General features: G+C 38.0%; 1 pseudogene; it reads right to left on the reverse strand.

The window, feature by feature from the left end:
- Positions 1 to 505: 505 nt before the first annotated feature.
- On the reverse strand, positions 506 to 25359 carry LOC101823419 (annotated as a pseudogene).

Consider the following 25359-nt stretch of genomic DNA (forward strand, 5'->3'; position numbering starts at 1 on the left):
GTACTCTGATGGGTCTCATGATGGGTGCAGGTGGGTCCGAGACACTCTGAAGCACAGGGTGGAGGCTGAAAGGGACTGAAGACTCAAGCTCAGCGAGGGTGCCAGAGAGGACTGAAGACTGAGGTGTGGCCAGACTCGGGGCGGTCCTTTCTAGCAGGGCATGCCCAGGGCAACAAAAGAAGGGGGATGTTGGGAGTTGGGGCCCAGAGCAGTTAGTGAAAACAATGAGAACTCATACAATCACATCTAAACCTATGAAGTTTTCAAAAGATTTATTAAACATATTTACTTATTTGGGGCAATGGACATATACTAGTTTAGGCTCAGAAAATGGATTCTTTCATTCCACCATGTGGTTCCGGGGAATCATGCTCAGAATGGTAAGTTTGGTGGGAAGAAGGTGTCCCTACAAATCCATATTTAGAACACATGGTAGAATCTCAAACGTGACTGATAGAATTGTAAAGAACTAGTACAACTTGGTTTAATTCAAGAACCATGTGGACTAAGTTTTGAGTAAATTTTTGCTCCAGCCATCTCTTTTGTCCCTGATGTGATGGACTGAGTTCCTCTCTGGCCTTAACAAAATGATGTAGCACTTAGGGGCAAAGATTAGGCATAGAATGCCTGCACTGGAAACCAAGATAGAGAAGACTTCCATAGACACCATGACCTTCCCCTTGGTGCTATGGTAGACAGGGAGGAAAGTGACCCACACACTGCAGAAAACAAGCATGCTAAATGACAGGAATTTCGCTTCATTAAACATGTCAGGCAGGTTCCTACACAAGAAAGCCATGAGGTTGCTACTAAAGGCCATGGCTCCCTGGTATGCCAGACTGCAGTAGAAGGCAATGGCTGAGCCCTTGTTGCAGAGAATGATGATGTGTCCATGTTCAGAATGAGCATCCATGTCAATAAATAGAGGAGATGTTCCCAGCCATATTCCAGAGAGAAGAACTTGAATCAGGGTACAAATTGGAATGATGAAATTAGGGGTCTGCAATATTAGTAGCCATCTTGTCCTTCTCCCTGGAGCAGTAACATGGAAGGCTATAACTACAGTGATGGTTTTGGCCAACATAGTGGAGAGAACCACAGTAAAGAGAAGTCCAAATAAGTTCTGTTGCAGGATACAGGTTGCTGTGTTGGGAAGGCCAAGGAAGATCAAAGGACATAGGAAACAGAGTATGAGAGTTATGAGCAGGATGTAACTGAGAGATCTATTATTGGCCCTGACAATAGGATTATGTCTCTGTGGTTTACAAAGACTCCAATAACAACAACTGTGAGTGCAGAGAATCCCAATGACATGAGTGTGAGTTCGATCCCCAAGGGATCATCATAAGCCAGAAAGGTCACAATTTTCTGGAGGCAGTGTCTCTTCACTGCATTTGCATAATGAGTTAGTGGACAATTTACACATTGATCCATACCTGGTACAAATGGAGTTGATCATGAATGCATGCTCAGATTTTCTCTTTATCTTAACACATTTCAGAGTAACATTTCATTGTGTTGTTACCATAACCATACTCCTTATTATTTATAAATGAGTTCACTGAGGTGGATCATCCCACAATTTAGAGTTTCTACTTCTTTCAAAAAAATCTTCAAGAAAAACAGTAACTTGGGTGATAAAGGAAATTCTTCCCATTACAGCTCAGATTAGCATAAGTAGTAAAGAACTGGGGCTGAGTTCATGGTGGTGAGATGTTTCCTGACCAGCCTCTAGTGTCCTGCTCAACCTGTTTTGCTATACAGCTCAGAATAACATTATCATGTGAATCTGAGATGAGAACACAGTGTGTTCCTTCATCCAACAGCAATCACTAACTAAGAATATGTCTAAGAAACTTCCCTACAGGCTGTCATCAGAAGAATTGTCTTAATTGTTAAATAATCTAGCTTTTGACAAGTTGATAAAAATAATGCCCAGAACACCACATCTTATGAGTCCATTTCTTTTAGCTCTATATTAAACTGTTCTAAAGATTTCCTCTGTTCTTACTGAAGTGTTTATATTTTGTAATAATGTTAAAATTTGCATTTTAATCATCAGAATACCAAATTACACTGCCAAAACTAATTCAGTCCTTACATGTGTCTCAAAAATCTTTCTTAATTTCCAGTTGATCAGGGAAAATCAATTTTAAGTCTAGTATTGTACTTTAATTTTCTTTTCTAATGATGGTTGTTACAATCATAACACACACACAAGGATGTTGATTATATATCATTAAATATTTTTGCAAACCTTTTCTTACCTTTCTCCCATCCCCCTTTTGCATTTTGTATCAGGGAAGTCTCACATATGCCAGAATATATGCTTAGATGTCAGCAAAAGATAATGAGGACTTGATTCTCAGCCCTAGTCCTGGATTCTGGAATCAAATCCTGGTTGCTGTGATGGGCATTAAGCCTTTTCACATATTGAGACAATCCCTTTACTGTTAAATTACTAAAGTTTTTGAAAACAATTTTCAGTAAAATATCTACTTAGTACTTCAACTTAGATTTTATTTGTTTTTGCTAGAACATGTTTTAAAGACTCTCTGAATAAATGCTTGTGAATTGCACTTGGAAGCAACAAAATATATTCTCCTGATAGCATTTAATGTCAGACATCATGCAAGATAAAATTTTCAATACTTCTTTTAGGATTTCTTTTTCAACAGTCATTTTCAGTTTCCTTTTACATAAAATATATGGAGGGTTGGAGAGCTGGCCCATAGCTTAATAATACTTGCTGGTCTTCCACAGAAATTGTCTGATTCTTAGCACCCATGTGGTGGGTCACAGTCATCTGTAACTTCTGTTCCAGGGGATAGCGTTCCCTCTTCCTGTGTCCAGAAACAAAAGGATGCCTGCAGCACACTGACCTACATGCATCTCTGTACATGTGTATCTTGCTTATATTTTCTTACACTCTCCTGTCACAATAGTTGACATGATCTCAAGATGTTTTTTCTTGCTAATGTCACATTCTCCTGTTGCCACATTATGCTCCAGGTTGACTTCATTTTTGTTGAAGAGTTATTTTAGCTTCTAACAAGTGCATCATATGAAGAATGCCGACTTGTTCATTAACGGTTATTGGCATTTAAGAAACAAAATCTACTTCCTACATGATTAAAACTTCATGTTGTGATAAATGTTTAGAACATTCTGCTGAATTTAATATATACACACTCTAATTCTGAAATATTCAACATATGTGTGGCTGCCTTTTCTTTTAAATTCTTTTTAAAGTGAGATTTTTATATAATTAAATCAGTTCTTCATTCCCTTCAATGCCTCCAAACTTGAACATCCCTTTAGAGCATAGAATTTACTGTGCAACCATGTCATTTTTTAATGTGCTATGTGACATCATACTTCTACATGCACATCAAACACACACATGAATTTTATTGACTTTAAATCTTTGCAAAGCCACTATAACCAAGTAACAGTTAGGTAGTTGCTAAGTGCAGTTCCAATATGTTCCACAGAAAAACTTAAGTCTACATTTTTTTAGTTGTCAAATCATGGAAATTCATAGGTAAAATGGGAAAGGCATTCATTTCATTTCAGAAATGTGGTATTTTAACCCTAAGTAATTATTAAGTGTAAAAATCATGCCATGCAAAATACTGAAAAAATCATCAAGCACCCTATTATTTCACATGAATAAAAAAATGATAGCAAATCCTCTCAGGTATCCTTTCCTGTTCACTGAGGAGTTTATCAGTGCTTACTCTGAAATATTCTGATTAAAGTTACATTGTGACTTTCATATGTTTGCTCAACTTATTCTATCATAAGGTTTCTCAATTTTAACCAAGATTGCATAGAAATAATTATCTTTCACTTAGGTGTCCTTTGGTGTTATAACAGAGGTGTGCCCCAGATCATGGAATATTCACTCAAGAAATATTGAATGGGTGGTCCAATGACAGATTTTCTCATTTCAAATAGCCACCATAAGATCTTGGTCCACATTTATCATTTTATTCAAAATAACACCTCTGATGAGAATAAGCATGCACTATTGGTATTTGGAAATTGATAGTTAGAGTACTATCACATACTTTAACCTCAGATAACATCATCAGTCATCCTACAACCATACTAGAATTTCATATAGTTGCCTCAACTTATTTAATAAATGAGCAAATGTTGATTATTAAGTCATTAATTCCCAATGAAATACTATAATAAATATGATTTTTTCCATTGCATCCAATAAGTATCTTACTGTCTTTATATTTCAAACTGTTCACAATGACTTATGTTCACCATGTAACATATTGATTGGCATGCATACAGAGTGTTTCAAAAATCTTGTTATTAAGATAATTTAGAAACCTACTTATTACAGCACAGCAAAAGGTGCTACTGCAAAAGTGAAACAAACATTCCTGATCTCCTGCATGAATGAAGACTGTGAGGGTACCATGACTGTAAGCCTGAAAAGATTCAATTTTTGATGAGTCATAACTGTGATTGAAATTTGATTTGAATATATGAAAACTTGGTACTCTGAATGTTATCAATCAAATTCCTTCATGAAATGGAACATTCATCTGTTGGAAGCCATGCAGTCTAGTCTTAGATCAGCACATGACTACCTGTCCATCATGTTTCTTCAGGGCAAGTCACTTATGAAAATAGACTCTCCCTTGGTGAGTTACAGCAGTCCATGGGACAGCATAGGAATTTGCACAATTTGTGCAGCTTGCAGCTCTTTTCTCTCTCATTATTATATTGGTGATTTTTGGGTGGTTTTTAGTTTTGTCAGTCATACATGCAATAGCTATAATTTTCCCTGGAAATATTGTTCTTTCTTGAACAATTTTCCCCAGAATTTTACAGGGGGCAAATATTTCTCAAATTTTTCATCAAGGATTACCAACTATAAATCTTAGTCCTGGGAACTTTTCTGATTCAATAGACAGAGTTAGGTACATATGAGAAAACAACACTTGGAACATTAATGATAGCTCACAGTTCCAGAAAGGAAAAGAAAGCATGTATATACAGAATAGGGGGAAATCCTCAGGAATACACATAGTGCCAGCTGTTGAGAGTAAGTTCCCTGGACACCAAGCATAGAATCAATGGTAAGATATGGTATGCTCCAAAGGAAAAAATGCAATGCAAATGTGGGATGAATAGATTCATCTTTACCATACACAGGAGCTAATATTGATGTGAGAAGCATGGTATAATGAGATGGGAAAAGAGTGTTTTGTCAAAGTTGCCTTTTATAAAGAGATTAGGGAATGGGGCCCTTTTGCAGAAAATGGAGCTGTAAAGAATTTATCTTGTGGATCTGAAAGAATTGTCTGGGTTTGAATATTGTTGTCCTAAAGCATACTGACCATGTCTACCATTTTTTAATCACAAGGATCTGCCAGCTGATGTAAGTGCTGGGAGAGTAGAATGTGTCTGGCTTGATATTTAGTTAAGCCTGCAAAAATGCTGAACTCTTTGTCTAGAATAAGGTAAGTATGGGGTGGAAAGGTATATTGGGGAAGCATAAGGGGAACAATGGGGACTTTCATAATGAGCACAATGTATTCCTTAGATTGTGATATATTTCTTAAAGTCAAAAAAGAAGCCAATAAAAAGCTGTCCATGCATCCCTGGCAAGAAAATTTCTATTTAAGTATAAATAGAGATGGCCTGAGCTATTCTGGGACACTTAAGTGCAATCCACTTGGTGGTCAGAAGTTTACCTTGCACTGATGCTCCTTCCCAGTCTCAGAACATGGGCCCTAGCTGATATTGGACCCCAGCACGCATGTCTACTGTGAAGAAAATACTTTATTGAGGCAATAATGCCTTCAATTGATCAACAAAAGGAAACAAGCATGTATGTTTTTTCATGGAAAAAATAAAGATTTAAGTTGTAAACTTTTAGTAAGATAATGACCAACTTGAAACATTTTCCTATATCTTAGATTTTCAGAATACTATGGAAGGACAGAAAGTCCTCAAAATCATGTGGCATTTACCTGTCTCATTGGAAACCTCATTCTCTGGGCAAGGAGTGCAGTCAAAACAACAAGAAAGCTTGCCCTGGATGATGGTTTTCCTGAATCCAGGACTGCAGCTCTCAGTGCATACAGACTGGAGAATCTGAAGAAAATTTAATATAGGATACAAAATACATACCTCTTGTTCACAGCCCAAGTAAGTTTTGTGTTTTAGAATATATAACTTTTGTTCATTAAATTTTATATTTATAAATATAGGCATTTACCACGGCACTCCAAGTTTCCATGTGACATAACATACAAAGATCATTCTTTCCTGGACTACTTCCTAGGACTGTAAAATTCTTTAGGATCTGTGGTCATTTCTGAAGGTAAAACCATAAAGGGTTAAGTTAAGTTGCTGGAGGAAAGTCTGTTGAGGGCACTTTGGTGTTTGAGACTGATTCAGTTGGCCTCCTCATTCTGGCTGCAGAAATGAGGATGTTTTTCTTCTGTTATGACTGGGGTCTCTTTTGACATTGTGGCAAAAACTAATATAACCATCAAAACAAATTCTTGGGCATTTCTGAGATATTCCTACATTCTGTTAGCTGAATTTCAATGACCTTCACAAAAAGGATGCTATCATTTCAGGTAATTGAAAGTAAATGCAAAAAAAGGGTAGGTAGTCAGCAGCACCATCAGTCTCATTGCTGATCTTGGATAAAATCTGTCTGGTTTCCTCTAATCAGTGCTGCCATGTTTTCTTGCCATGATGGACTTTACACTCAAGTTATGATGTTAAAAAGCAACAACCTTCTCTCATGCTGATTTTGTCAGCTACATATTCCAAAAGACTTGCGAGTAAAAAACAGACACACTCTGACTTTACTGTTGTGTTTGCCTATGCATAAAAGTAAAAACATGGAATAACATCTGTTCAACTATGTTCATAGCAGCATTATTTGTAATAGCCAGACGCTCTGAGCAATATAGATACCTCTCAACCAAAGACTGGATAAAGAAAATGTAGTGTGTGTCCACAAGAGGGTACTATTCAGTGGTTTAAAAAGACCAATATCAGCAGGGCATTGGTGGTGCATGCCTTTAATCCCAGCACTCCGGAAGCAGAGGCAGGTGGATCTCTGTGAATTCAAGGCCAGCCTGGTCTACAGAGTGAGTTCCAGAACAGCCTCCAAAACAATACAGGGAAACCCTGTCTCGAAAGCCAAAAAAAAAAAGACCAGTATCTTGAAATTCTCAGGCAAATGAATGGAACAACCAAAGACCATCCTGAATGAGGTAACCCATACATGAAAAGACTAGCATGGTGTGTCCTCACTCATAAGTGGATATTATATAGAGAGAAAACGATAACCAGGCTTCAATCCACAAACACAGAGCAGCTAGGAAACAAGGAGGACCCTAAGAGAGACATACATGGACCCCTCAGAAGGGGAAAGGGACAAGATCTCCTGAGTAAATTGGGAGTATGGGGGTGGGGGAGGGAAGTAGGAGAGAGACAGGATAGAAGGGGAGAAGGAGGAAAACATGAGGGATCAGGAAGGTCGAGTTGGGGAAGAACAGAAAAGGAGAGCAAGGAAAGAGTTATTTTGATATAGGGAGCTGTTATGAGCTTAACAAAAACTCTGTCACTAGGAAAATCTCAAGGGATCCACAAGGATGATCCCAACTAAGAATCTAAGCAATAGTGTAGAGGCTACCTTAAATGCCCTTCCCTATATTGAGATTGATGACTACCTTAAATGCCATTACAGAGCCTTCATCCAGTAGCTGATGGAAGCAGAAGCAGAGATTCACAGCTAGACATTGAGTTGAACTCCTGGAATTCAGTTGCAGAGATGGAGGAATGATGAGAAAAGGGGTCAAGACCACGTTGGGAAAACCCACAGAAGCAACTGACCTGAGCAAGGGGGATCTCACAGACTCCAGTCTGACAACTGGGGAACCTGCATAAGACAAACTAGGCCCACTGAATGTGAATGTCAGATGGGGGGCTTGGAAAGTATTTTTGGCTGCTACCAGTGGAACCAGTATTTATTCACAGTGCATGAACTGGCTCTTTAGAGCCCATTCCCTATGAAGGGATACAGGGCATAGGGCCTCATACAGGGCATAGGTGTGGATGGGGGTTGGGAAGGGAGGATGGTGAGAAGAAGGAGAGATCAGGAGGAAGAGAGAACTGGGATAGTATGTAAAAATAAGATTTTTTATTAAAAATAAGTAATAAAAATAAAACCAAAAGTAACACTCTAATCTAGTTCTCTTATTTACAATTTTTATTATTGTGATGAAACAACATGTCACTGGCAAATTGTGAACTGAAAGGCTTATATCATCTTTCACTTTTACCCTACCATTTATCCTCAGTGGAATAAGGAGATTAAAAACAGAAAGTAGAAATAGGAATTAAAATGGAGAAAATGTAGTGTTTCTGTTTACTAGTTTGCTAATCATGGCTTTCTCATATTTGTTTCTTAAACAACCAAAACCCACCTGCAACCACTTTCATTGTGATGGCTCTTCCCACACACTCCTTTACCAGGATAATGCCTGAGAAGTTTGCCTTCAGGCCATAATTTTGGAAATATTTCCTAAAATGGCATTCCTTTTCCCAGGTAACTCTGTTAGGTCAAATAGTGAATAATAAACTAAGACACTGAAAATCAAAATAAGCATCCTTTCAGCTGTTTTTGACAATGATGTCACAAATTACTAACTCATATCTTGCTTTTAAATGTCAAAATAGATGGTCAATTAGAAACATAACATTCACCAGAATAAGCAATCAGAAATGGGGGCCCAATTAGCAAGTAAGAGTCATCAGACACAGAAATATCGTTTTGTTATCAACATACACTAGAAGATTTTAAATAAGACCCACACCCACCTCTGAAAATCCTGTGGGCCACTGAATCATAGATTCAGATACTGACAAGTGTTGCCCCTGTGGAGCTCTTGGAGAAAACGTACCCACTTTCACATGTAGTGAAAGACCTGTTGGGAAATTCCAAATGTTGTTAATATCATACTCTGCATCTGACTTCTTTTTCCAGTCCAGAACCACAAGGTCTCCAACAGGATGTTTTACTTGAATCTTCTTCAGAAAATAGTGCAGCTAAAAGAGATGTGAAATCCGGTCATGAAATTAATGTCAGAGACATATAACAGAACTAAAAATATGAAGTTGTTTCTTGACTGTAATGTATGTTGTCAATAGTGTTTTACAGGAAGCATCTATAACATCAAACAAAGGAAAACCAAGGAGGAAGTAAGTACTATTGAGTTCCTAAATGTCATTTTGCTATAGAATGAATTAACCCAAGAATTACCAAATAATGAAAAATTATACAGTAAACAAACCTCAACTTCTATACAAACTAGCTACCTCCTTGAAATTTCTGAATTTCTTTGAATCTTCAGTGGGCAACATGATTTCCTTGAGTTTATTGGACAATCTGGAATGCTTAGGAGAACATAACAATAATTGATGTACAGGAATATATGACATTAGTGAGAAATTTAAAATTAAGTCTATATTTTCACATGAATTAACCAGAGAAGATACTGATGCTGTTTCTAACAAAAGGAGCATTATTCTCTTAAATGAAAACTTCAATTTGAACAGTGACACCCCTACTCACTGGCATGGGTGTGCAATAATATCTTATGTACAAAATATATATCAACTCTAGTTTAATTAAAGAAAAATTGGATCTATAATAACTAGATTGAATGTACTTGTAGCATGTGGTGTCATGTTCCTGACATTACAGCAAAGGGATATTACCTGCCAGGGGAACAACATAGTCCTATCTTTATTTGCCTCTGGTTGAACTTCTACTTGATTGAGAGTCATCTCGTGGAGGCTGTGGGCCACTGCATACACAGCATTGTACACATTGTAACTCTCTTCACTCGTGGCCATGTCAAAAGTGTTCCCTGGCAACAATTCCAAAGAGGCATTGGGCAGACAGTTTTCAAAGATTTGGCAATTAGATGGCAAAAGTGAGCAATTGAAAAGAAAGTTCCAAAATGCATGAAGATAAATGTCTTCTGGGTATTTTATAGGGGTGACTTCCTGCATAAATTTTGTGAAACCCAAAATCTCCCCATGATGTTGGGAAAAATGAGACTCCCATGGAATGAATCTAACATGGTATATCCATACAACGTGTTACCACCCCATTTTGAGTTCATGACCCAAATCTTCCTAGATATGAACTTTCCATATTTATTTATTATTACTGTTAATAAAGAAGTACAGTCTCCATAAATTACAATCACATTTGCTGATGATTGCTGAATCTGTGTCACAGTATGAACAGAATAAAAATATGATGATTCTCCCTTAACTGTCACTGTTTCCACAAAAGCTATGCAGACTCCATTCATGTCCAGCTCCCGTCTCAAGTCTGATAGAATCTGAGCCCCTCTGTGGTCACTTGTGGTGAGCAGTCCCACCCAGTTCCAGCTGAAATGATGCATCAAAGAAGCAACGCCACGTGGCAGAGATGTGTCCTTGGGGGCCACCTGATACACAGATCGAAACTGGCTCCCTTCTGTCAGAACAGGATCAAAAGGCCCAAAAGTAAGCTGTAAGGAATACAGTATTTTTAGGAATGGAACAAGCATTGCCATGAAGAACAATCTTAGTCTTGAGCAGCAGATTGAAGGGACAGGGAGGAAAAATCTCCTCAAATGTTTTTAAAGTCATAGATCACTCCTTGGAAGTTTCCAAAAAGTTACAGAAAAGCATCATTGCCTTCACTTAAGATTAAAATGTACATATCATTTTATAATTGTTTTAGATTGAGTAATTAAAATCTCTCACTTTTTTTGCATGCAGTTAAAATGTGTGAAATAAGATCTGCCTGCTCGTCACTCACACCACTCTCACTCACCTGAGGAAATTTGTAAAGATGTAGCAATGTCCCAATGAGTTCAGATGTTTTCCATCTCATTCCTGTAAGTAAAGCAGCTGATTTTCTCTCCATCCTACAGATGTAATTAGGGATGAAGGTGTACAAACCAGTGAGCCAATAAAGCACACCTTCTAAAACATTCATTTCAGAAAATGGGAGATTATAAACTTCAATACCCAGAGAGGTGTTTGGTAAAAGATGGGAATTCCTGTTGATTTCCTCGATGGCAAATAACAATGGCCAAAACAAGCTGGTAGTTCTGCTCCATCACCCTGCATAGAAGTGTTATAGTATTCAGGTGGAATCCATAACAATCAGATCTACAAATTTAAATGCACTAGTTCCTATAGTTTGAAAGGATGGGCTTTTAAAAGCACATAATTTCACATTCTCTAATGAATGGTCTTAATTAAAATTGTGTAATATGACATTCTCCAAATTTATGAAATGCAATTGTTTCCCTAGTAAGCCATCAGGTCCCTGAGACAATTTACTGTGAATGAACCTCCAACATTGAATTAAATCTATCTGTAGTAATAGTTAGCTTTTTACAATCATAGATTTATCATAGAATGCATGTGCATATGCTGTGTATCAGCGGTTCTGTCTATGATGGGCTTGCATGCACATCTCTAGTGGGGAAAACATTTCAGTGCTTGTGCATGAAGTGCAGATTATAAGTTCTCTGACTTTGTTTTTCAGCCCACTTCAGATTATGTGTTTCAGTTGTCACCACTACAAACAACAGCAAAACTTCTGGAAAATTTCCTGTCTTGTCTTCTCATCACCGTGAAAGAGCACTTCCAATGAAACTGTGGACTACCATGCCCACTATGATGTGGGATCTGTGGGTCTGAACTCATGTTCTTTCTTCACTTGTTTTGTAATCACTTTATATTATCAGGCATCCCATTATCTTTACAATAATGACTTGTAAAAAAGAAGATGACATACTTTCGAAAGTTAACGGTACACATTCAAGGAAGCAAACATTGAAATTTTCAACATGCAATGTTGAAAACCAAGGCTTCACATTGTTAATTTTTCAATTTGTTCTGTAGTTTGGGACACAAAATGTTTGTTCATGTCAAGACACATTTAGTTGCTTAATAAAATGAAATTGTTTGTGCTGAAGTGTCTACTGGCAAGTAGATTAATTCACTTAAATTTATGTGAAAAGAAAACAGAGACTGCATTTCTCAGTACAGAATGGTGCACTAGGATCCTCTTATTTAGGGCCTAAGCCTTTTAAAAGTACAAATAAGCTTTTTAAACCTGACCTGTTCCTAACTGCACTCTACATATCTTTTCCTTATACCCACAGAGAAGAGTAGATATCACAACTCACAAAAGAAATTTCTCATTGCAACAGAAGATAATAAAGAATAACAGAAGTTGCCTTCCAAGACCCCACCCCAGCAAGTCCAGCTTCAGGTGAGATTGGGTCTCCGGGAGGACCCCCTGCCCAACACCCATCCCCTTCATCTTCCGGGGCCGCTCCTGGCATCCAGAAAACCCGCACACACAGGAAAGATACCAGCCCTTCCAAGACCCCAACCCCAGCGAGTACAGCTTCAGGAGACTCACCCACACAGCAAAGACGTCAGCCCTTCCAAGACCCCAACCCCAGCGAGTCCAGCTTCAGGAAAGACATCAGCCCTTACAGGCCCCAAACTCCGTGTCAGGATCCCCAGCTTCAGCTTCAGGAAGGAAGGAGACCAGTGGAGATGGAAAGACCCCAGCAGCACCCACTGGAAGAAGAGATGGGAAGAAGACAGAATAAGAGATCACTCAGCAATAGAAACACCAACATGTCCCCACCAGAATCTAGGGATCCAACACCAACAAGACCCGAAAAGCACTACATAGATGAAGAAGAGGAGACAGACCTTAAAAATTATTTTGTGAAGAAGATGTAGACCCTCAAAGAAGAAACGAGGAAATCCCTTAAAGAAATAGAAGAAAAAACAAACAAAAAATCCATGAAATGGGGGGAAAATTCAAGAAATAAACAAATCTCTCAAAGAATCTACAGAGCACCAAGAAAAAACAACCAAAAAAATTAAGGAAACAACTCAAACAGTTGAAGGATTGAAAGCTGAAAGAGAAACGATAAAGAAAACACAGAATGAAGGGATGCGGGAAATAGAAAAGCTGGGTAAACAATCAGGAACTACAGATGCAAGTATCACCAATAGAATACAAGAGATAGAAGAGAAAATCTCAGGTGTTGAAGACTCATTAGAGGATATAGAGTCGTCAACCAAAGAAAATCTCAAAACCAACAAATCCTTAACACAAAATATCCAGGAAATATGGGACACCGTGAAGAAGAAAAACCTGAGAATAATAGGTATAGAAGAAGACGAAGAACTACAACTCAAAGGTACAGAAAACATATTCAACAAAATCATAGAAGAAAACTTCCCTAACCTAAAGAAAGATATGCCTATGAAAGTACAAGAATCTTACAGAACACCAAATAGGCTCGACCAGAAAAAGAAGTCACCTCGCCAAATAATAAACAAAACATCAAACCTACAGAGTAAAGAGAAAATATTAAGAGCAGCTAAAGAAAAAGGCCAAGTAACATGCAAAGGCAGACCTATCCGAATTACACCTGACTTCTCAATGGAAACGATGAAAGCCAGAAGATCCTGGACAGATGTCCTACAAACGCTAAGGGAGCAAGGATGCCAGCCCAGACTACTATATCCAGCAAAGCTCTCAATTACTATAGATGGAGAAAACAGAATATTCCATGACAAAGCCCGATTTAAACAATACGTATCCATGAAACCAGCTCTACAGAAAATGCTAGAGGAAAACCTAGATCCAAGGAAGATAACTACATTCACAAAGACACAGGCAATATATAATCCCACTTTACAAAACACCAAAAGAAAAAGGGAGGAGAAACTACACAAAATAACTTCACTAACAATAAATCAAGCACAAACAAGGATCATCAATCAATGGTCATTAATATCCCTCAATGTCAACGTCCTCAACTTGCCTATAAAAAGACACAGACTAGCAGAATGGATACGAAGACAGAACCCTTCCTTCTGCTGCATACAAGAAACACATCTCAACATCAAAGACAGACGTTATGTCAGAGTAAAGGGTTGGAAAAGATCTTCCAATCAAACGGTCCCAAGAAATAACTTGGTGTAGGAATCCTAATTTCTAACAAATTAGACTTCAAACTAAAACCAATCAAAAGAGATGAAGAAGGACACTTCATATTCATCAAAGGAAAAGTACATCAAGACGAAGTCTCAATTTTAAACATCTACGCCCCAAATACAAAGGCACCTACATTCGTGAAAGAAACATTACTAAAGCTCAAAATGCACATAAAATCTCACACACTAATAGTAGGAGACTTCAACACCCTGCTCTCAGCGATAGACAGGACCTCCAGACAGAAACTTAACAAACAAACAAAAGAACTAATAGAAGTTATGACACAACTGGGTTTAACAGACATCTATAGAACATTCCACCCAAATACAAAGGGATATACCTTCTTCTCAGCAACACATGGAACCTTCTCTAAAATTGACCAAATAATAGGAAACATAGCAAGTCTCCACAGATACAAAAAATTGGAATAACCCCCTGCATCTTATCAGACCACCATGCATTAACAGTAGAATTCAACAATAACACAAATCGCAGAAACCCTACAAACATATGGAGATTGAACAATGCACAATTGCACCATCCTGGGTAAAGGAACAAATAAAAAAAGAAATTAAAGACTTCCTCGATTTCAATGAGAATGAAGACACAACATACACAAACTTATGAGACACTTTGAAAGCAGTGCTGAGAGGAAAGTTTATAGCACTAAGTGCCCACATGAAAAAACTGGAGAACAGTCATACTAGAGAATTAATAGCACAGCTGAATGTTCTAGAACAAAAAGAAGCAAACTCCCTCAGGAGGAGCAGACGCCAGGAAATAATCAAATTGAGGGCTGAAATCAATCAAGTAGAAACCAGGAAAACACTGAGAAGAATCAATGAAACAAAGAGTTGGTTCTTTGAAAAAATCAACAAAATAGACAAACCCTGTCCAAACTAACCAAAAGACAGAGAGAGAGAATGCTAATTAACAAAATCAAGGATGAAAAGGGGGACATAACAACGGACTCTGAGGAAATCCAGAGAATCATCAAGGCATACTTTGAAAATCTGTACTCCACAAAATTTGAAAATTTAAAGGAAATGGACAATTTCCTGGATAGATATCACTTGTCAAAACTAAATCAAGAACAAATAAACTATCTAAACAGATCTATAACCCCTAATGAAATAGAAGCAGTCATCAAAAGTTCCCAAACAAAAAAAAACTCAGGCCCAGATGGCTTCAGTGCAGAATTCTACCAGAAATTCAAAGAAGAGCTCATTCCAATTCTCCTCAAAGTATTCCAAACAATAGAAGCAGGAGGCTCACTGCCAAACTCTTTCTACAAGGCTACAATTACCTTGATACCCAAGCCACACAAAGACACAACTAAGAAAGAAAACTATAGACCAATTTCCCTCATGAACATCGATGCAAAAATACTCAATAAAATACTCGCAAACCGGATTCAAGAACACATCAGAAAAATCATCCACCATGATCAAGTAGGCTTCATCCCAGGAATGCAGGGATGGTTCAACATTAGAAAATCTATCAATGTAATCCACCATATTAACAAACTGCGAACGAAAAACCACATGATCATCTCACTAGATGTTGAAAAAGCCTTTGACAAAATCCAGCACCCCTTCATGATAAAGGTCCTAGAGAGATCAGGGATAACAGGAACGTACCTGAACATAATAAAAGCAATATACAGTAAACCAACAGCTAACATCAAACTAAATGGAGAGAAACTCAAAGCAATTCCTCTAAAATCAGGAACAAGACAAGGCTGTCCACTCTCTCCATATCTCTTCAATATTGTACTTGAAGTTCTAGCTACAGCAATAAGACAACAAAAGGAGATAAAGGGGATACAAATAGGAAAAGAAGAAGTCAAACTTTCACTATTTGCAGATGATATGATAGTTTACATAAGTGACCCAAAAAACTCCACAAGGATACTCCTAGAGCTGATAATCACCTTTAGCAAAGTGGCAGGATAAAAGTTTAACTGAAAAAAATCAGTGGCCCTATTATATACAGATGATGAAGTGACTGAGAAAGAAATCAGAGAAACATCACCCTTTACAGTAGCCAAAAACAGCATCAAATATCTGGGGATAATGTTAACCAAGGAAGTGAAAGACCTGTATATCAAGAACTTTGTGTCCTTAAAGAAAGAAATCAAAGAAGATACCAGAAAATGGAAAGATCTCCCATGCTCTTGGATTGATAGGATCAACATAATAAAAATGGCAATCTTGCCAAAAGCAGTCTACAGATTCAATGCAATCTCTATCAAAATTCCATCACAATTCTTCAAGGACCTGGAAAGAACATTAATCAACTTTAGGCCCAGGATAGCCAAAACAACCCTATACAATAAAGGAACTTCAGGAGGCATCACCATACCTGACTTCAAGCTCTATTATAGAGCTATAGTCCTGAAAACAGCTTGGTATTGGCACAAAAATAGGCAGGTAGACCAATGGAACCGAATTGAAAGCCCTAATTTTAACCCACACACCTATGAACACTTGATTTTTGACAAAGAAGCTAAAACTGTACAATGCAAAAAAGAAAGCATCTTCAACAAATGGTGCTGGCATAACTGGGTACTGGTATGCAGAAGACTGCAGATAGATCCATGTTTATCGCCTTGTACAAAACTTAAGTCCAAATGGATCAAAGATCTCAACATAAATCCAGCCACACTGAAACTTTTAGAAGAGAAAGTGGGAGATACTCTTCAACGAGTTGGTACAGGAGACCACTTCCTAAACATAACACCAGTGGCACAGGCACTGAGATCGACAATTAACAAATGGGACCTTCTGAAACTAAAAAGCTTCTGTAAGGCAAAGGACACAGTCAAAAAGACAAAAAGGCAGGCCACAGAATGGGAAAAGATATTCACTAACCCTACATCTGACAGAGGGCTAATCTCCAACATTTACAAAGAACTCAAGAAACCAGTCTCCAAAACACCAAAGGATCCAATTAAAAGGTGGGGTACAGAACTAAATAGAGATTTCTCAATAGAGGAGGCTAAAATGGCCAAGAGACACTTAAGAAAGTGCTCAACATCCTTAGCCATCAGGGAAATGCAAATAAAAACAACTCTGAGATACCATCTTACTCCTGTCAGAATGGCTAAAATCAAAAACACCGAAGACAATTTATGCTGGAGAGGATGTGGAGAGAGGGGAACACTCCTCCACTGCTGGTGGGAGTGCCGACATATACAGCCTCTTTGGAAACCAGTATGGAGATTCCTTAGGAAAATGGGAATTAATCTACCACTAGACCCAGCAATTCCACTCTTAGGCATATATCCAAATGAGGCAAATTCATACAACAAGGGCATCTGCTCCACTATGTTCATAGCAGCATTATTTGTAATAGCCAGAACCTGGAAACAACCTAGATGTCCCTCAACTGAAGAGTGGATAGAGAAAATGGTACATTTACACAATGGAGTATTACTCAGCAGAAAAAAACAATGGAATCTTGAAATGGATAGCACTGGAAGAAACCATCCTGAGTGAGGTAACCCAGTCGCAAAAAGACAAACATGGTATGTACTCACTCATATATGGATGTTAGACATGGATCAGGATAGTGCTAGTCTGCACTTCCACTGATAGAGAGTCTGGGAAACAGGAAAGAACCTAAAAGATATGCATATATGCATAGTACCCAAGAGAAGAGGATTGAGACAAGAGCCTCTGAATGGATGGGGAACATGGCGAGGGGTTGGGGGGGAGTGGGAGCTGGGAAGAAGAGAGGGGGTGCAGAGCAAGAGAGTTGGTCATGGGGGAACAGGAAGTTGAGTGGGTGGGGGTAGAATAGGGGGAAGAGGGAATCATAGGATAGAAGACAGATCAGGCACCAGAGTGACCTCGAGTGATCTAAAGGGATAACACCAATTGGCAAGCTAAGTAATAGTGGAGAGGCCACCTTGAATGTCCATTCCTGATAATGAACTTGATGTCTATTACCATCTTGGAGCCTTCATCCTGTGACTGATGGAAGCAGAGGCAAACACACAATTAATCACTGAACTGAACCCAAGGAACCCAGTGACAGAAAGAAAGGAGTGATGAGCAAATTGGCAAAAAATGGGCTGGCAAAACCAGCAGACAGCTGACCTGAACAGGGGAGAGCTCTTGGACCCCAGAGCGACAGTGGGGAGGCCAGCATGGGACTGATCTGGACCCCCCAAATGTGAGTGTCAGCGAGAAGGCCAGGACAACCTATGGGGCCCTGAGCTGTGGTTCAGTGTCTATCCCTGGAATACAAACAGTCATCGTGTGCCTATAGCGTAAAGAGGGATGCTCTCTCAGCCTGGACTCTTAGGGGAGTGCCTGGACCCTACCCAGAATGAAATGACAGACTCTAGATATCCCCTATGTGGAAGGATTTGGCAATAGGGTAGGAGGGTGGGGGGGGAAGAGGAGTGCGGTAGGAGGGGAGGGAGAGGGAACTGGGATTGACATGTAAAACAAGCTACTTAAAATTAAAATAAAAAAATAAAAAAGAAAAAAAAAGAATAACAGAAGTTGTCAAAGAAGCATGAGCAATCCTCAGGGATGCCCAGAATAACTGATAAATCTACCACAAATCTCTTGCAACTTGCCTTAGGGAACATTATAGTAGGTGGGCAGAAAGATCCTAAGAATCAGATGACCTAAATATGACATTATTTGTCTTAAAGACAGTCGATAAGTTATATACATGATACCCCAATAATACAGATGCCTATAAAAGAACAAAACTATGACAAATAAGACTTGCACTGTCAGAAAAAGTGTTCTCATAGAGAACTGCCCATAGATTTAGGACCACTGGCAACTAATTACTGCTGAAAACAGGATTAAATAATCATTTTACTGATGAGCTTTTAACCAATTATCCAACCCCAAAGTACTCAGCCCCCAAACCATATACACACAATCAACACTAAATGGATCCAACAGGTAGTACTTACACAGTTGAGCATATATATTCAACAGTAATAACTATAACAAAGGAACTCATATAACTGACTGAACTAAGATTGGTGAAAGAGAAGGTATAAAAGGATACAACAACCACACCTCAGTATTGGCCCCCTCTCCACCCTCCACCGTCTATTTGAAGTGAGTGTAGGCTCTGCTTGGGGCCCAACTCCTGCCATCCCCCCTTGGATCTTCCTGTGCCTGTTCAGCTGGAAGAGTGAACTGCCCTAGCAGGGTAAACCACCTGGAGTCTGGCCATACCTCACTCTTGCCTCCCCCATACACACTCTGCCCTCTGCCCCCTGCCCTCTTCCTTCCACCCTCCACTTGAGTCTTGGACCATCTATGCCCTTCAATTGAATGAGGAGAGCACCAGGAGAGGCAGGACCATCCAGAGTTGCACACACTGAAGTCCTGGCCTACCTATACCATCTGGAGGTGAGAGAAGAGAGAAAGACCCCAACTGCACTCACTCAAAAAAGGAATGGGAAGATGAAAGAATAAGAACACACTCAACAACAGAAAGACAAATAAGACAACAACAGAATCTAGGGACTCTACACCATCAAGAACTGCACACCACAATGCAGATGAAACAGAAGAGGGGTACCTTTAAAAAAAACTTTATGAAGATATTAGAGACCCTCAAAGAAAAATGAGAAAATCCCTTAAAGAAATGGAGGATAAAACAAAAAATACAGGAAATGGAGGAAAAGACAAACCCAAAACATTCAAGAAATAAACAAATCTCATACAGAATGCAAAGAAAGCTGAGAAAAAAACAACCAAACAAGTGAAGGAAACAATTCAAACAGTACAAGACTTGATATAGCTGCAATGGAAAAAATAAAGAAAACAGAAAGAGGGGATGCTGGAAATAGAAAATCTGGGTAAATTATTAGGAACTAAGATGTAAGTATAACCAATAGAATACAAGATATGGATTAGAGAATCACAGCTGTTGAAGACTCATTAGAGGAAATAAAGTCATCGACCAAAGAAAATCTCAGGTCCAACAAATCCCTAACACAAAATATCCAGAAAATATGGGACACAGTGAAAATGCCAAACCTAAGAACAATAGGTATAGAAGAAGGCAAAGAAGCCCAGCTCAAAGGTGAAGAAAACAAATTCAATAAAATCATAGAAGAAAATTTTCCCAACCTGCAGAAGGACATGCCTATGAAAGTACAAGAATCTTACGGAACACCAACTAGACTGAACCAAAAAAAAAGTCTCCTCACCACATAATAAGTAAGATACCAAACATACAGAATAAAGAAAGAATATTAAGAGCACTGAAGGAAAAGGTCAAGTGACATATAAAGGCAAACCTGTCAGAATTACACCTGACTTCTCCATGGAAACTATGAAATCCAAAAGGTCTGGGACACATGTTCTACAAACACTAAGAGACCACAGATTCCAGCCCAGACTACTATACCCAGCAAAACTCTCAATCACTGTAGATGGAGAAAACAAGATATTACATGACAAAACCAGATTAAAACAATACATATGCACAAATCCAGCCCTACAGAAAGTTCTGGAAGGAAAACTCCAACCCAAGGAAGTTAACTACACTCACAGATACATAGGCAAGAGATAATCTCACTTTACCAAATGCCAGAAAAAGGGGGGAAATTCACATACAATACCAACACCAAAAACAAAAAACAAACAAGAATCAACAATCAATGGTCATTAATATTCCTTGATATTAGTGGTCTTAATTCACCTATAAAAAGACACAGGCCAACATAATGGATACGTGGACAGAATCCATTCTTCTGCTGCATACAAGGAATTCATCTCACCTTCAAAGACAGATGTCAACTAAGATTTCCAGTCAAATGGACCTAAGAAGCAAGTGAGTGCAGCTATCCTAATATCTAACCAATTAGATTTCAAACTAAAATTAATAAAAGACATGAAGAAGGTCATTTCATATTCATCATAGGAAAAATTCATCAGGATGATGTCTCAATTCTAAACATCTATGCCCTAAATATAAAGGCACCCACATTTGTAAACAAAACATTACTAGAACTCAAATCATACATTAAACCCCACACATTGAGAGTGGGAGACTTTAACACCCCACTCTCACCACTGGACAGGTCCACCAGACAGAAACTTAACAAAGAAACAACAGAACCAAAAGAAGTTACAATCAGATTGGGTTTAACAGACATCTATAGAACATTCCACACAAACACAAAAGAATATACTTTTTTCTCAGCACCACATGGAACCTTCTCTAAAATCGACCACATACTTGGCAACATATCAAACTTCAACGGGTACAAAAAAATTGGAATAACACACTATATCTTATCAGACGACCATGGCTTAAAATTAGAATTCAACAACAGCACAAACTGCAGAAACCCCGCAAACGCATGGAAAATGAACAATTCTCAATGCATCATGCCTAGGTAAAGGAAAAAAGAAAGAAATCAAAGACTTCCAAGAATTCAATGAAAATGAAAGCACAACATACCCAATCCTATGGGACACTCTGAAAGCAGATCTGAAAGGAAAGTTCATAGCACTAAGTGCCCATATAAGGAAAATGGAGAACAGCCACACTAGAGAAATAACAGAACACTTGTAAGCTCTAGAACAAAAAGAAGCACACTCACCCAGGAGGAGTATAAGCCAGGAAATAATAAAATGAGAACTGCAATCAATGAAGTAGAAACAAGGAAAACAATACAAAGAATCAATGAAACAAAGAATTGGTTCTTCCAGAATAACAACAAGATAGCCAAACCTTTATCCAACCTAACCAAAAAAGGAGAGAGAGAACATGCAAATTAACAAAATTGGAAATGAAAAAGAGGACATAACAACAAACACTGGGGAAACCCAGAGAGGCATACTTTGAAAACCTGTACTCCACAAAATTGGAAATTTAAAGGAAATGGACTGTTTTCTAGCTAGATATCACTTACCAAAATTAATTCAAGAACAGATAAACAATTTAAATAGACCTATAAACCCTAACAAAATAGAAGGGGCCATTAAAAGTCTTCCAACCAAAAAATCTCCAGGGCCAGATTGTTTCAGTGCAGAATTCTATCAGAAATTCAAAGAAGAGTTAATACCAATACTCTTCAAATTGTTTCAAACAATAGAAGCATAAGGATCATTGTCAAAACCTTTTTATGAGGCTACAATTACCTTGGGACCCAAACCAAACAAAGACACAATCAAGATAGACAACTACAGCCCAATCTTCCTCATGAACATTGATGCAAAAATACTCAATAAAATACTGGCAAATCGAATCCAAAAACACATCAGAAAAATTATACACCATGCTCAAGTAGGCTTAACTCCAAGGATGCAGGATGGTTCAACATACAAAAATCCACCAATGTAATCTACCATATAAACAATATGAAAAAGAAAAACCACATGGTCATCTCATTAGATGCTTTAAAAGAATTTGACAAAACTCAACACCCTTTATTGACAAAGGTCTTGAAAAGATCAGGGGCAACAGGAGCATACCTAAACATAATAAAGGCAATATACAGGAAACTGACAGCCAACATTAAACTAAATGGAGAGAAACTCAAGGTAATTCCTCTAAAATCAGGAATAAGATAAGGTTGTCAACTCCCTATGGAGAGACAATATTGTAGCCCAAATACACAAAAGATGCCCCCAATGGAGGGCTTCACTATCCTTGGGGAGTGGGTGGGGTGGGCTTGGGGTATCCATGGGAAGCATGGGAGGATGGGAGGGTGAGGGAATGGGAGAATTGATATGTAAAATCAGATTGTTTCTAAAATAAAACAAATATTTTAAATCTTTAAAATATTTTAAAAAGTAAATAATACACACAAAGGGTGCAACAATAATGATTTTGGGTGATGAAAGCAAGGAGTCAAATCATATAATTACATGATGACTATAATAAAAATACTACAATAAATACATATAACAAAATTTTAAATTATGTAGAAAATTACTCCAGAATCATACTATGTCTTACATAACATAATTACCCTCTCCCTGATCACTGGGAAGCACACATACACAAAGAATGAGCTTAGTAGATGGTGTGTTGTTGGTCTCTATCTAAACATCACTTTCCTCAATGCATATATTTTCAATGACAAGTAACCTGATTTAGGTGCAACAGTTCATCCTCATATAAAAAATCGCACAGACATAAACTCACAGATGTGTCACTGTTGTAAAAATAGGTGAAGCACACGTTTTGTGTCCATGCTAACAATGAACTTCTCAGCCCTGGCACTGCCATTCCTCTTCTTGCTATTTCTGACAGCATGTGCATGTTTTAGGATGAAGATGCCTAAAGAATGTGGCTCAGGAGTAGTCACATTAAAACAAGATTGAGTATAACAATTCGTTCTAACACCAGAATTGTTACACACTTTAACTTCCAATTCTGTTGCATATGTTATTGCAGGGGAAAGGAAAGATGAAAATTAAAAGACAACACACATTTTGTTGCACAACTATTGCTCTCATTAAAAACAGAAAGGAAACTCCTAGAAGTTACAAGAAAAAGCCCATTGCCACTGAAGCAAACAAGGGAAATCACTTCTGAGTTTCAATCTCTGTTTTTCCTTTGTGCAAAGATTCATTTGATTTATGATGACCTCAAAATGACCATCTGTCTGAAGAGGACTCCAAGAGATGGTGTGCATAAATTTACCACACATGGGTTATGATTATAAGCATATAAATCAGAACACACTTTACAAGGTGCTAGAGAATAAAACTCATGCTTGAGTTTGCTTGGAATGTACTCTACTATGTAATATACATTCTCATCCATTCATACTATCAAGTAAATGGAGAAAATTCCTATATAAAAGGAGTTAACATAACAATAACTACAGTAACTACATAGAAAATAAAAATGATACCAGGGTCTTTAAATTTTTACTAATAAGTACAAGACAAAGAGAATCCAAAAGCATCTTTTAAAATGTTACCAACCCATACTGGTCAGTGCAATTTACAAATGCATTGGAAATGTTTCACCCAGTTGTGAAATTTTAGATTCCTTTGGTCATGTTTTCTATTTCAATGTCAGACAAAATGTGAAAAGATATGCTCATTGTCTAATGATGTTTTACATCTGAACTATTTCCCTTTTCCAGTCTTGACCTGATGGTTCATCACCATACCAAGGAGCCACCAAAATGTTGCCATGACACATCCACCAGAATGCACCCCACTGTTTCAGTAATTTTCCATCAACTGATAATGAAATGGACCTTGATATCATACTTCTATTCCCTCAGAGTTGAGTACATGCTTCCTTTTTCCATTTCAGATGTTTATTTCATGTAATTCCTACAGTGATAGACCTAGATGTATGATGGCAAGTATAACTTATTTCCTTCTCTATGAATATACCAAGTTAACTAAACTTACTAAGCACTGTCCAGATCTATGCATGAAGATTTGAGAATGTCTAAGGAAAAGCCCTCAGTGCTCATTATCAAATACAATATGTCTATGTGAATGCATACATAAATCAAGCAAAGGCATACAGTAAACATATGGATCAAAAAGGTGAATGGTTTAAAAAATCTGAGAATCAAAAAACATGGGGCACATTTATTTTCAATACTCTGAGAAACGTTAAAGAGAGAAAATAGTAGGTCAGAGGGAGCTGACATGGGCAGAGCCGATCCTTACAGAACCTGAGGAAGGAATCCAAAACCACTGCTCTCAAAGGCATTACCTCCTCTAACAGAGGCACATTTCACATTCCACAGTACCCTGAAGTGCTGTGCCAAACTGCTGTCAACAACCCTTTCACTGCAGAACAAGTACTGTGTGTGCTCAGAGTCTGAGGAATTAACAGAAGCAGAAGATTCATCCACAGGTTGCAATTGTCATATAAACCACAGAAACCAAGTCTATCTCTTCCCACCACACAGGACAAAATTAGTCAATGAGAAACAAAGTTAAAGACAGGATCTGGAAAGGATAAACAGGGCACAACTTTAAGGGAAATACATGAAATGATGATGTTCAAAGTCACACATATCCTAGGACACATAGGCTTAAAAAGAATGAGTCAATACAATGCACTTACGTTGCCGAATATTTGTCATCTAATATAGGGTTTTTCCGATCTCTTTTTGTTTTTTCTGGAAATACAGTATAAATAGGGGGAAATGCACCAGTTACCATAGACCCATTATTTTGAAATCGGTATTTTTTTTCTGTTAGGCAAGAAGACATTATTGTTGTACATATGAGAGTTGGCATATTCAGAAACCAGGAGATAAAGATCCAAGATATCAGCAT

The sequence above is a fragment of the Mesocricetus auratus genome, unplaced genomic scaffold (genome assembly GCF_017639785.1).
Source record: "Mesocricetus auratus isolate SY011 unplaced genomic scaffold, BCM_Maur_2.0 Super-Scaffold_100676, whole genome shotgun sequence".
Taxonomy (NCBI): Eukaryota; Metazoa; Chordata; class Mammalia; order Rodentia; family Cricetidae; genus Mesocricetus; species Mesocricetus auratus.